Source organism: Larimichthys crocea, chromosome XVIII (genome assembly GCF_000972845.2).
Source record: "Larimichthys crocea isolate SSNF chromosome XVIII, L_crocea_2.0, whole genome shotgun sequence".
Classification (NCBI taxonomy): Eukaryota; Metazoa; Chordata; class Actinopteri; family Sciaenidae; genus Larimichthys; species Larimichthys crocea.
In genome coordinates this window covers 5,732,422-5,743,741 of record NC_040028.1, presented here as the reverse complement: position 1 = coordinate 5,743,741, position 11,320 = coordinate 5,732,422, and positions in this window count along the sequence as shown.

The window sequence follows — 11,320 nt, the reverse complement described above, 5'->3', positions numbered from 1 at the left end:
AGATAGATAGATAGATAGATAGATAGATAGATAGATAGATAGATAGATAGATAGATAGATAGATAGATAGATAGATAGATAGATAGATACCCCTGGATACACTTGTCACTTTACTCTTACTCTCAATCCTCAATGAGATTAACATTTTAAATAAGTATATCCTATTTAAATAGTACATTCATATCTATCAATACTGTGATACTTCTTCAATACTTGTATATTTACATTTAAACAGTGTATATTACATTCACATGCATATTTTTATACTGATTTTATTCTTTAGCTTATTTTATTCATTCTCCTCTATGTCCATTGCTTTTTCCACAACTAGTGCTAGTACTCACATACACATCTATGTGCAATTTAGAGTCACCTGCATAATATTTGGACTGTGGGAGGAGAGAAAACAAACATGAAACTGCACAAACTCCACAGAGAAAGGACCTGGCTAGGGTTTGAACCAGGAACCTTCTTGATGAGGCGGCAGTGCTAACCACTGCAACACTGTGCCACGCCAAGTTATACATTAATTACAATAACTCTAATAATGCTTAGGAAGAAGCATCAACATGATGAAAGTTTCTATGCTTCTCCTGCACACTTGCACACACGCATACATATTCACATGCCTTAAAAACAGCATTTGCAAAATGGAAATCTGAGACTCAGCATTTGACAGAACAGCTCACTTGCTTCTTGGAGCAAACCCAATTCACCCTAAAGTATTTGGACAAAACCAATTCACTCAGCCTGTTGTTATAGACCCATGGGGATTCGGGGTTGTCACTATAAACAAAAATATGTTCTTGAGTGGTCTGCCTGCTTAGATTAAAGTTTAAAAAAGAGGAGTTTATTAATCTTGGAGCGGATGATTATATTGTATTTCATCTACATCAGTTTAGACAGGTGTTGGCCATCAGGCTTTAATGGGCCAAAGGATATGCCTTCACAACAATGTTATGTTCACTCACTCCTCCTCACATGGTGCGCTTAATAAATTGCTTTTGTTATTCAGTGGATGTCGACTGAGGACAAAACATCTGTATTTATTATAGGAGTGGTGTTATGTTGTACAGATGTAACAAAATGGGAGGGAACAGCTGAAAAAAACTCATTCCATAAAAACGGAATATTTAAACATAACATTATGCAGATTAACATCCAAACAAATAAAAGAGAAGGAAGAGGAGGAAATAAAAAACAAAAAACAAAAACAGAAAATCAGATCAAGAATGCTACGCATGGAAGACAGTTTTCTGTCTTTAACAAACTGAAGGTCCATCCGCTCTTCAAATGACCCATAAAAGAGAATATCCAGTACTGGAGAACGCACTCAGTTTGAAATGAAATACTCCTGTCGCTTCTGGGTCTTCAGGCTCAGCAACAGTGTAGAGAGGGGGATAATAAAAGTTTGTTGCTTTTCTACCCGAAGGGAGCAATTAACTGACAGAGGATGCACCTTAAGGAATTTCAGATTTCTTCTTTTTCTTCTTCTTCTTTGGTGGACAACTTTTGTGTACAAAAATGAAGCTTTGAGTCTTCACCTGCATGATTGATCTGAGGTTGTCTCGTTTACACTCCTCACAAATTATATTGTGCAAATTTATTTCATATTTAAGCCAATTTGTTGCCTTGTTGTAAACTAAGGCTAAGAATATTCACTTGTAGCAATACTCTTGAGTCAACCACAAGATACTCTTTCCCCCCTTTTCTCCAAATGTTAAAGTCATTAGAAACACAAGGGAATCGGCGTTAAAAGTATTTTCAGCATTTAATTTATTGCTCCCAACTTAATAATGATTCTCCTGGCGCGACAGTCCATTAAATCAAGACTAAGACTTACAGACTACAGCTGCTGCTGCTGCTCGGCTTTTAATACATTCTTGCATTGGCTGCCTGTTTATTTTTCATTTTTTATTCTTACATTTTAATTGATTTTAAGGCCAAGCATGGGGTGGGCCCACTCTCTACATTTCCGACCTTGTATCCCTCAATGAGCCAGGACATAGACTGAGATCATCTTGTAACTATTCCAAGGCTGAAAATCAAAGGAGAGACGCCTCTGCTGTCACGCTACTGGACAATCTGCCAGAGGAGATCAGGCTTGCAGAGTCAGTTACCTGTTTAATCTCACTTCTAAAGAAATACTTTTCTTGTGTGATGTCCATTTTTATTTTAATCTTTTTTCTTGTTTTGATATGTTTGAGTGTTTTATATTGATTATTATTATTAAAACTGCAGCTCAGTGGTTATCCTCACAGCAAGAAGTGTCCTCATTCGAATCCCAGCAGGGGCCTTTCCATATGTTGTCTGGATGTTTTCCCCATGTATGTGTGGGTTCTCTGGCTTCTTCTCGCCGTTCAAAGACATGCAGGCTAATTGGTGACTCTAAATTGTCTGTTAATGCAGTTTGTCCAGGATGTACCCCGCCTCTCACCCAGTGGCAACTGAGATAGGCTCCAGCCATGTGTGACCCTGATAAAGATAAGCAGTTACAGAAAATGGATCTTACCTATATTGGAAAGTGCTGTCCAAATAATGCTCTTAATCTTATTATCATGACTATGTTTAGAAGGTATAATGTTTCTCCCTTGTTCACCTAGCGCATTAGTATACACCTGAGGATAATTGGTATGACATTCGTTTTTGTAAGTATTTGGTCCTAAAAAATGTGACTTGTGGGGTGGTGTTTAGTTCAGTTGGTAGAGAAACCGCCCCATGTGCGAAGGCTCAGTCCTTGCTGCGGAAGCCCAGGGTTTGAATCCGACCTGTGGCTATTTCCCACATGTCATTCCCTGTCTTTCTCTCCCCGCATTCCTGTCACTCTTCAGCTGTCTCTATCAAATAAAGCTTGAAAAGGCCAAAAAAATAATCTTTACTTGTTGATGGAGCTTTATTAAAACTCAAGGGAATGCTAAGTCAGTAGCATTCATGCTCTGGGTACCACAAATCCCTGAACAAAGCTTATCTGGCAATCCATCCAGTAGTTGTTGAGATATTAAAGTCTGTACCAGAGTCAAAGGACTCTGTAACTTAGGTCAACTGAGAATGTTTGGTTCTAACTTAATAAATTATTATTTCAATCTTTCACTAATAGCACTCTTAAATGTGTTAAATAATGTTATTCATAGTACCCGTTACTTTGTACATACATCATAGTGACATCTGGCTGTCAATTGAGATCAGACTGTACTGTGACTGCAGCAGCAGTGACAGTCACCCCGGTGGCTCTGATCTTAATCATGTAAAAACAAAGTGTTCCACCTGGGGCTTTGCTCTCCCTGCCGGACAAAATGACCCAGATGTGAGTGCAGTGTCTACTCAGTTTAAGGGGAAAACTTCTCTGCAACAGCATGACTAATCCACATGTCATAATACAGCAAATCCCATCTTATACTGCTTTACTTCTGCAAGACAGAAAAAAACAAAACATAACGTCCATTTGAAATAATAATTAAAAAAAGAATTACATATATGCAGAACACATAGAATACTGTTGTTTTTTGTTATGCAAATAATTAAGATAATAAGGTTAAATTAACTGCAGCAGTTGTTTTTTGTCATGTCAGAAAAAGACACTACTAACACAGGACAGCAGCTATGAGTGGCTCCTCACATTTTCCCTTAGGGTCCCATTAGATCAGGTGTAAATGCCCTGTCCATATGTGCAGATGGTGTGTAATTTTAACAATAAATGAGCAAGAAAAGCTGACAGCAATACTTTGTTGTACTGTCCTCAGGCATGTGGAAATCTGATGTAATGTGCAATGTACAAGTACCAAGAGCCACAGGCTCATAGCTGTCAAAAGCTTATATTAGCAGGTGACTCATGTATTGAATCATGGGAGGAATTTGAACCCTTGTTACCTCTTGTTATGGAGTAGAATCCAAAAGGAAAAAAAAATAATTGAAAACATGTCACTGCAAATTCATATAAGTCAATTTGTAGTTTAAATATGAGTGACTGGTGTTACACACAGCACTTTCAGTACTACTTGAGTAGATGGAAACATCTGTACAACAGAAACACCAGGCATGCTCACTGTTTGACAGAAAAGCTTGTTTGGTTTGAAGTCGGTCCAACTCACTCTGCAGTGTTTTAACACAACACGAGTTCACTGGAGGCGTGAGTTACTATCGCAGCCTGGCGCATTGACGCATTCCATTGACGCAAAGAGGTAAAGTGTCAGTTCTTCAGTCACAGATAAAATCTCTCAGACACGTGGAAATATCTTGAGCACAACGAGCCTCTGTTTAGTCAGTGAAATCCTTCTTTGGGAGAAGGAGGAAAGATGTTTCTTGTGACTAAAACAAATCACTATGAAAATGAGTTAACACGTATTTGTATATTCAAATATGAGTGCAGAAAATAGTTTAGTTTTATGCGGTGTGGCAGACTTCATGTTGTGTGTGAATCCTGAATGATCTTTTTTACAACACTGCAAATCCAAAAAATACTCAATAGCGTATAAAGATGATGGCAAACGTTTTGATTGAAAAATCTTTGACAGGCTCTGATACACTTTATTGAGCGTGTACTGACTTTTGTCAGCAGCTCCATGAGGAGAGATACTGTTTTTCATCAATACTTTTCCAGACAATAACATAGTGTTTAAGAGATATGAACAGTTTGACCTCATTCATACAGCTGCAACAACACAGACAGAAATGCTTGCATTTGCCAGATGGTGTCAATTTCTTTTCTGGAGTTGCTGTGTACGGCCTCATTTTCCATTTAATAAATTGTAATTTAAATTTTACCTTCTTTATCTATCTATCTATCTATCTATCTATCTATCTATCTATCTATCTATCTATCTATCTATCTATCTATCTATCTATCTATCTATCTATCTATCTATCTGTCTGTCTGTCTGTCTGTCTGTCTGTCTGTCTGTCTGTCTATCTATCTATATATCTATATATCTATATATATATATATATATATATATCATCCATATAACCACAACCTTGGCATTTTTGATCAGTAATACCATCTACTTTCCTGAATAAATACACATTTGCACACTTACAGAAGAATAAAAAAGAGCACTAAAGTATGCACAATGGTCTGCGGTCATTAAGAAAGACATTTATGGTAAAATACTTACAAACCTTGATCAAGATGAAGACTGTTTGTGTGACTCCTTCAAATTTAAAGGTTTATTAAAGAATTATTATGAAATACTAATAGAGGTCCCTTTTACCCACTGAAAAGTCACCCCAGAACTAACCCTAACCCTAACACAGTGACATATTTTATGTATATTTCATATTATATTCAATGCATGTCAATAACAGTATAGAACAACTGATTACTACAATTACGTTTTCCTATAACCCTTAAAATCGAGAATGCCTCACAACCCTCAGGAAGCTGTTGGGTTGGGAAACAGTGGTTATGAGTGCATGTTATCACAATACCTTGCACATTTGGCCACCATAGAGGGCATTTTATCATGTTTTATCAGCATCCAAGAAAGCACTTTTGTGGTTATGATGGCTTTATTTGGAAACCAAAATAGCTCAAGGCCAAAGGATACAAACTGCTGCTCCTGTGCTGCAAGGTGTAGACAATAAAACATAACCACTCAGAAAACCTGCATCAGTCAGAGTTGGGTCAAGGCCTCAAGTCATGCCAGTGGCTACGAATAGCACAAAAAGGACTGAAGGCTTAACACTTCTACACTATGAACGCTTAAATGTGTTTGTAACAAAATATCTCCAACACAGACTGTTGTTGATTCTGAACCCTAGAAAGAGACCAGACTTCTCAAGTAAAGGCATCTTTAATGTTTCACAGAATCACAAAACATGACTAATGAGCTGAGGAGGAGCTCTGGCTCAGCTCTAGAGGATATCTCACAATATATATATATATATATATATATATATATATAACACAGTATTACAATACAGTAATAACACAGTACACAGTATTCTGGGGCCCTTGCTAACTGTGACAAAACTCCTGGGGCAAACAAATAAATCCACTGTAGTCTGCACTGTCATGTGAAAAGAGAAACTGCAGAGTCATCTGAGAAGTATCTGATATTTTCAGATTGGATGTGGGCCAGCTTCATACGTGAAAATAAATCTGACAGGAGGTAAAACTTTCCTCTAAATACAGACACACTGTTAGGCGACTGAAAGTGTTGGAGTGACTGGGTGTTTTTCACTCTCTGGTGTCTTCCAGTAAACAAAGAGTGATGTCATCTGCTGATATATTCAGATGTTTGTTCTAAATGTTTAAAGATGAAAGGTCATTTATCTATCTACCTTTATTTTACTGTATATGGGGATGTCTAAAGATCCAAAGCTTCTAAAAGGATGTTATAAAATGTTTGTCAAACATGTTTAATACCAAAGTTTCCTTAAATTCCAAACTGTGTATGTTTGGAATATATCCGAAGAACTTTATACGGACATCATAACTAAACTTCTAGACCTTGGACTTCTTCAAGCCAAGAGGGCTATTGCACTATGTTGGAAGAGTATGGATTCACCATCACTGAGATATGAAACATTTCATTTAGCTTTGGGATACATAAATAAAACATACATGAAGGGAAATTGTATATAATGTTGTCAAATATGTATATATATTTTTCTATTCTATCCTAAGTTGAGTGGGTGTGTGTATGTATAATGTATATATTTCTAGTCTCAAGCTGATGTATTGTTACTGTATGTTTACTTGATGGGATGTTTAAAAAGAAAATGTTTGTGTGGTTATAGAGCTGCAGGCATCTGATCCCAACCCCAGCCTTTATGTCATTGGTGAAGGTGATTAGTTTATGCTCATAGGATAGGATAATATATAATAATATATAGTTTAATCACATACAAGTGCTGACTGCTTTTACAACAGGAAATAAGACTCAAAACTATGATAACTGTCAGTATTGTAAACTGGATTATTGTTTATATAGGTTAGGGTTTTACTCCGTGTCTATATAATATTATAGAGTCCGATGTGGTGAACCAGTCATATGCAAATAATGACTTTTGATCAAATGTCTCCCTCTAGTGGTATTTTGTAAAACAAACTGTCTAATTACACTTTGTACACTTAGTTCACAGTGGGTAAATAATTAGTTTGGAAATGACTAATTTCACAAAAGAGATTATTTATACTATTGAAGTGTAGGAATTTATTTATGTAATCTTCACAAAAAGGTTTTCTGTGTAAAATCGCTTATATCATGCAAACAAATCTGCGCAGTATCAGAATGTTACAAGCATAAATATTAAAGACTAAAAAGTATATACATTTATTTACAGTATATATAAAGGTATAACAGCTGATAATCTGTACGGTTTTTCAACACTAAATACTATTTGGTGTAACTACAGATTGATACTTTGGGAAGCTTTCTTGAAGAGAGTAAACTATTAGCCAACCAGCTGTAAGCTCCAGATTTGGCACACAAATATGAATGTTATCAATCAAGAAAGTAAATATCACTACTTTCTAAAATGTCAAACTATTTTTGTGTCATTTGTAGACAATTTGTAGATTTGTAGACAGAGAATTCAAGCTTATGTATAAGTCACAATCATCTAACACGCTGACTCGTCCTGTATTTTAGATGCTGAATAGGAAACATTGATACAGAAATGTTAAAATATTGGAGGTAACACAAGCATAACTACATTCATGACTTTGTTTAAACTACGAGTCCTGGCAGAAGTCAGGCTTCCTGTGGTTTACTGGCTAAAAGGTAGCAAAACTTCACTGACACCACCACCTCTGTGTGGCTGGACAGAGGCATAGACCTCTTCAATATATAAAAAAACACACAGTTAGTATGAACCTACATATGTATGTACATATCAATTATAATAATGTGAAGATAATGTGAAAAGGGAGGGAGGATAAAATCTGGTAAAATTAGTCCCAGGGAAATGTTTCAGCATGACAGAATTTACATGGTAGAAATTAGAGGGCCCATTTACATGAAATGAGGGGGGGGAATCAGGCTTAAATTCTAATATGACTGAGGTCATGAACATTTTCAAACATGCGTCACTCAATACAGCTGCACGAGATCTAGGGACTGCAACAGAGTCATAAGATTGTGGCTTTTCATCACTGTATTAATGGCATAACATCATGAACTTATATACCAGCGTGTTTGTACAATTTATCCAAAGTTGATGTATATTTATAAGTGTAATGACTTGATGGTGTCTAACATCAACTCATAAGACACATTTCCACAATGTTTAGTTGAAAAATTCTATGAGAGCTAAGTGCAACTGTGCTAGGGTACGTTTTATCACAAAACATCCACTAGATGGTGCTGTTGTTCAATCCACCAGACGCCTGCCAGACAGCCTCATAAACAAAAACTTAACAGAATATTCCCAAATATTGATCACTTGTGTGAGTTGTGGGATTGGGCCAGCACCATTGACACACTTGTTTTTGGAGCTGCCCAGATTGTTGAACTATTAGATAAATATTTTTTCAGGTTAAAGTCCAGACTTTGAGGGGAGCAGTCCATCATTTTCAATGTTTCAGCAGATCCTTTTATCACCGGGAGTTCAGACAATAGTTAGAAGGATGGTTATGATCATTGTCCTCTTGGAAAATAAATCCAGGCCAATTAAGATGCTATTCTGCATCCAACCAGAATGTTGTGGTATACTTTCTTATCCATGATGCCATCCGTTTTCGATAAGTCACCTGTTCATGAGACTGATGTCACCCCCACACCATAATACTAACCCCTCTGTGTTCAATTGTTGGCAAGAGACACTCATTTTTATATCTCTCCCCCTCTCTCCGTTCAACATACACTGTTCACTTGTTGCCAAACTGTTCAAACTTCAAACAACACTTTTTACTAATCTCCTTTTCTTCATTTCTTGTGTTCTTTTGTAAATTTCAGGCGTTTCACTCTATTTTTCTCTTACAGTAATGCTTTCTTTGCCACTATTCTGCCAGCAAGTCCTTCTTCACCCAGTTTCCGACGCACAGTTCTTGAAGACACTGTTGCACCATTAGTCACTGTGGCATTGATCTCGTCACACAGTTGATCTCGTCACGCAGTTCTTGTGAGGTCTTTCTTCAGTCCTTAAGACTGAGAATTTTGAGATGCTTTCACTTGTCTGACTGAAAGTTTCTTTTTTTTACCTCTCCCCTTTTGGTTCTGGTGTGGTGGCATCATGGCGGTCTTAAGTGTACTTACAGCGCTTGGACTGCATCTCAAGACAGGAAAACTCCTTATGATGGCTCTATTATATGGTTTATTGAGCATAATGATGACATTGTAGATATTTAATTAATTTTATGGCTATTTTAATGACCAATTCAACAAAAACATCTGAAACCTCTTAAATAGGCCAAGTGTTCTAATCATTTTGGCCACTGTATGTCTTTAACTGTTTTATGTTCTTGATCTAACTGCAGCTGTGTGCACTAGATCTATTTGATTGTGTTGTTATTTCTTTGTATATATTTCCAATTGATCTTGTTAATATAATATCAATGAGAATTGATCTTATATATTTAAGTGATCTTATATATTTCTAATCAATCTTGTTATATATCTCTTGTGTAGGATCTATGCATGAGAACTTGTTTTAGCCCTTACTAAACTTCACTGAAGGTACAACAGTTTTAATAAAACATTGATTTCTAATTAAATACATAGTTTTGCTTGATTTCATCACTGGCCCAACTTATTTTCATTATGAATATTAGGTCAAATATGATGATACTATACTTTTTTTTTGTTTATACAACAGAATATCAGTCATAATTGTTTATTTTTGCAGTGTTATAATAAATATTCCGCTATAAAAAATATTTTTAAATGTACTGTTATATATTATACTATTTCATACTAAAATGGTGTAGATTTCAACCTGTCTTACATTTTAAACAAATGGTGCAGCAGTTTAGTACTATTGCCAGGGAAAGCAAAATTTAGTAGTGTAAGGACAGTGAGCAAGAAAATACTACATTCTGATTGGCTGTGTGTGTTACAGGTATCCACAGCTGGCGGACATACTGTCCACTATATTAACAAAGAGTGGCTTAACACACCATGTGATCACATTAGATATTTAATTATATTTTGAAAATATATACATTTGCACATTTATTTCAACACTTGGTGTAAAATAATGACAACAAATGTGTGACTATTTTAAACTTTAGTGGGAAACTGGTATTTCTCAACCTGGCCCTCAATTTCCAATGTTTCTTTTCTTTGTCATAGTGATTGGGGATAACAAATGTTGAATTTGGTCCAGTATTGAGTAAGAAGTGGGAAGCAGGCTACAACATAATCCTTGTGGGTAACTGTGAACTGCCAAAATACATCCATTAGTAGTGCCTGACCAGCTTAGAAAGAAGCAACGCAAGGCAAAAACATCATACAGTAAGCGCTCATACAAAAATGCATAGAAACTTATTTCAATGTGTTTGTTTGTGCAAGAAGCGCACATGTATCTACACAAAACTAGACAGAAAGAACCAGTATCGTGCGTAAACTTAAGAGGTACAGCAGCATGGATGGGGGGCTGTTGTTTTCCAGCAACTTTTGTTCTGTGCAAGCTAGGTTTAAGGTCTCCTGTTGGGGGTTGGTGCTCTAACCTTAAGCCTGACTACTGAAAGCTGGCTTGTTGTACACTATCCGTGGGGTGCCACCATAAATAAAATGGCCCAAAAATGTAGCTTCAGCTGAAGAGTTTAGCATTTTGGGGAAAACAGAGGGGACAAATCAACCTTACAACCATGATAATTAGTCGTCAGTGGTCCGGTAGCAGCCCATCATAGGTTTACAGTAAGTGGATCATCAATCTGCTTCAACAGCTTAGTGTGGTTAAGAGAGAGATTCCCCACAAAGCCAAATAAAGATTGGTACTATTTTTAGGCTTTAGGCCTGTATTATCACCAGAGGAGTGAAGAGGAGGGGGCTGCTGCAACAGCTGACTATAGCTGCAGGGTCGCTTTTTCAGTTTGTGGAGGAAAGTACGGACTGACCTGTTAATATTCACAGCAGACATTTTGACTTATCGTAGCACTAATGACATTACAAATAACTCCATCATATTCAGTAAGCCATTATGGTGTGAAAGTGATTTAACATGCACAATAAGGGCCCCAGAAAGTGAATGCAATTCATCTTACACGCTGGACCTTTAAAAGCAGGTCAAATATAGGACATTTTTTAAGGAAAATGACTGAAAATGAGGAATATGCAGAACATTTAATTTGGAAAAAGAGCCTTTTATTTCAGCTTCAAAACAGTACTTTGAAAACCTATGCATGTTGCCACACATGAACTGTCCATTCTTTATGCTG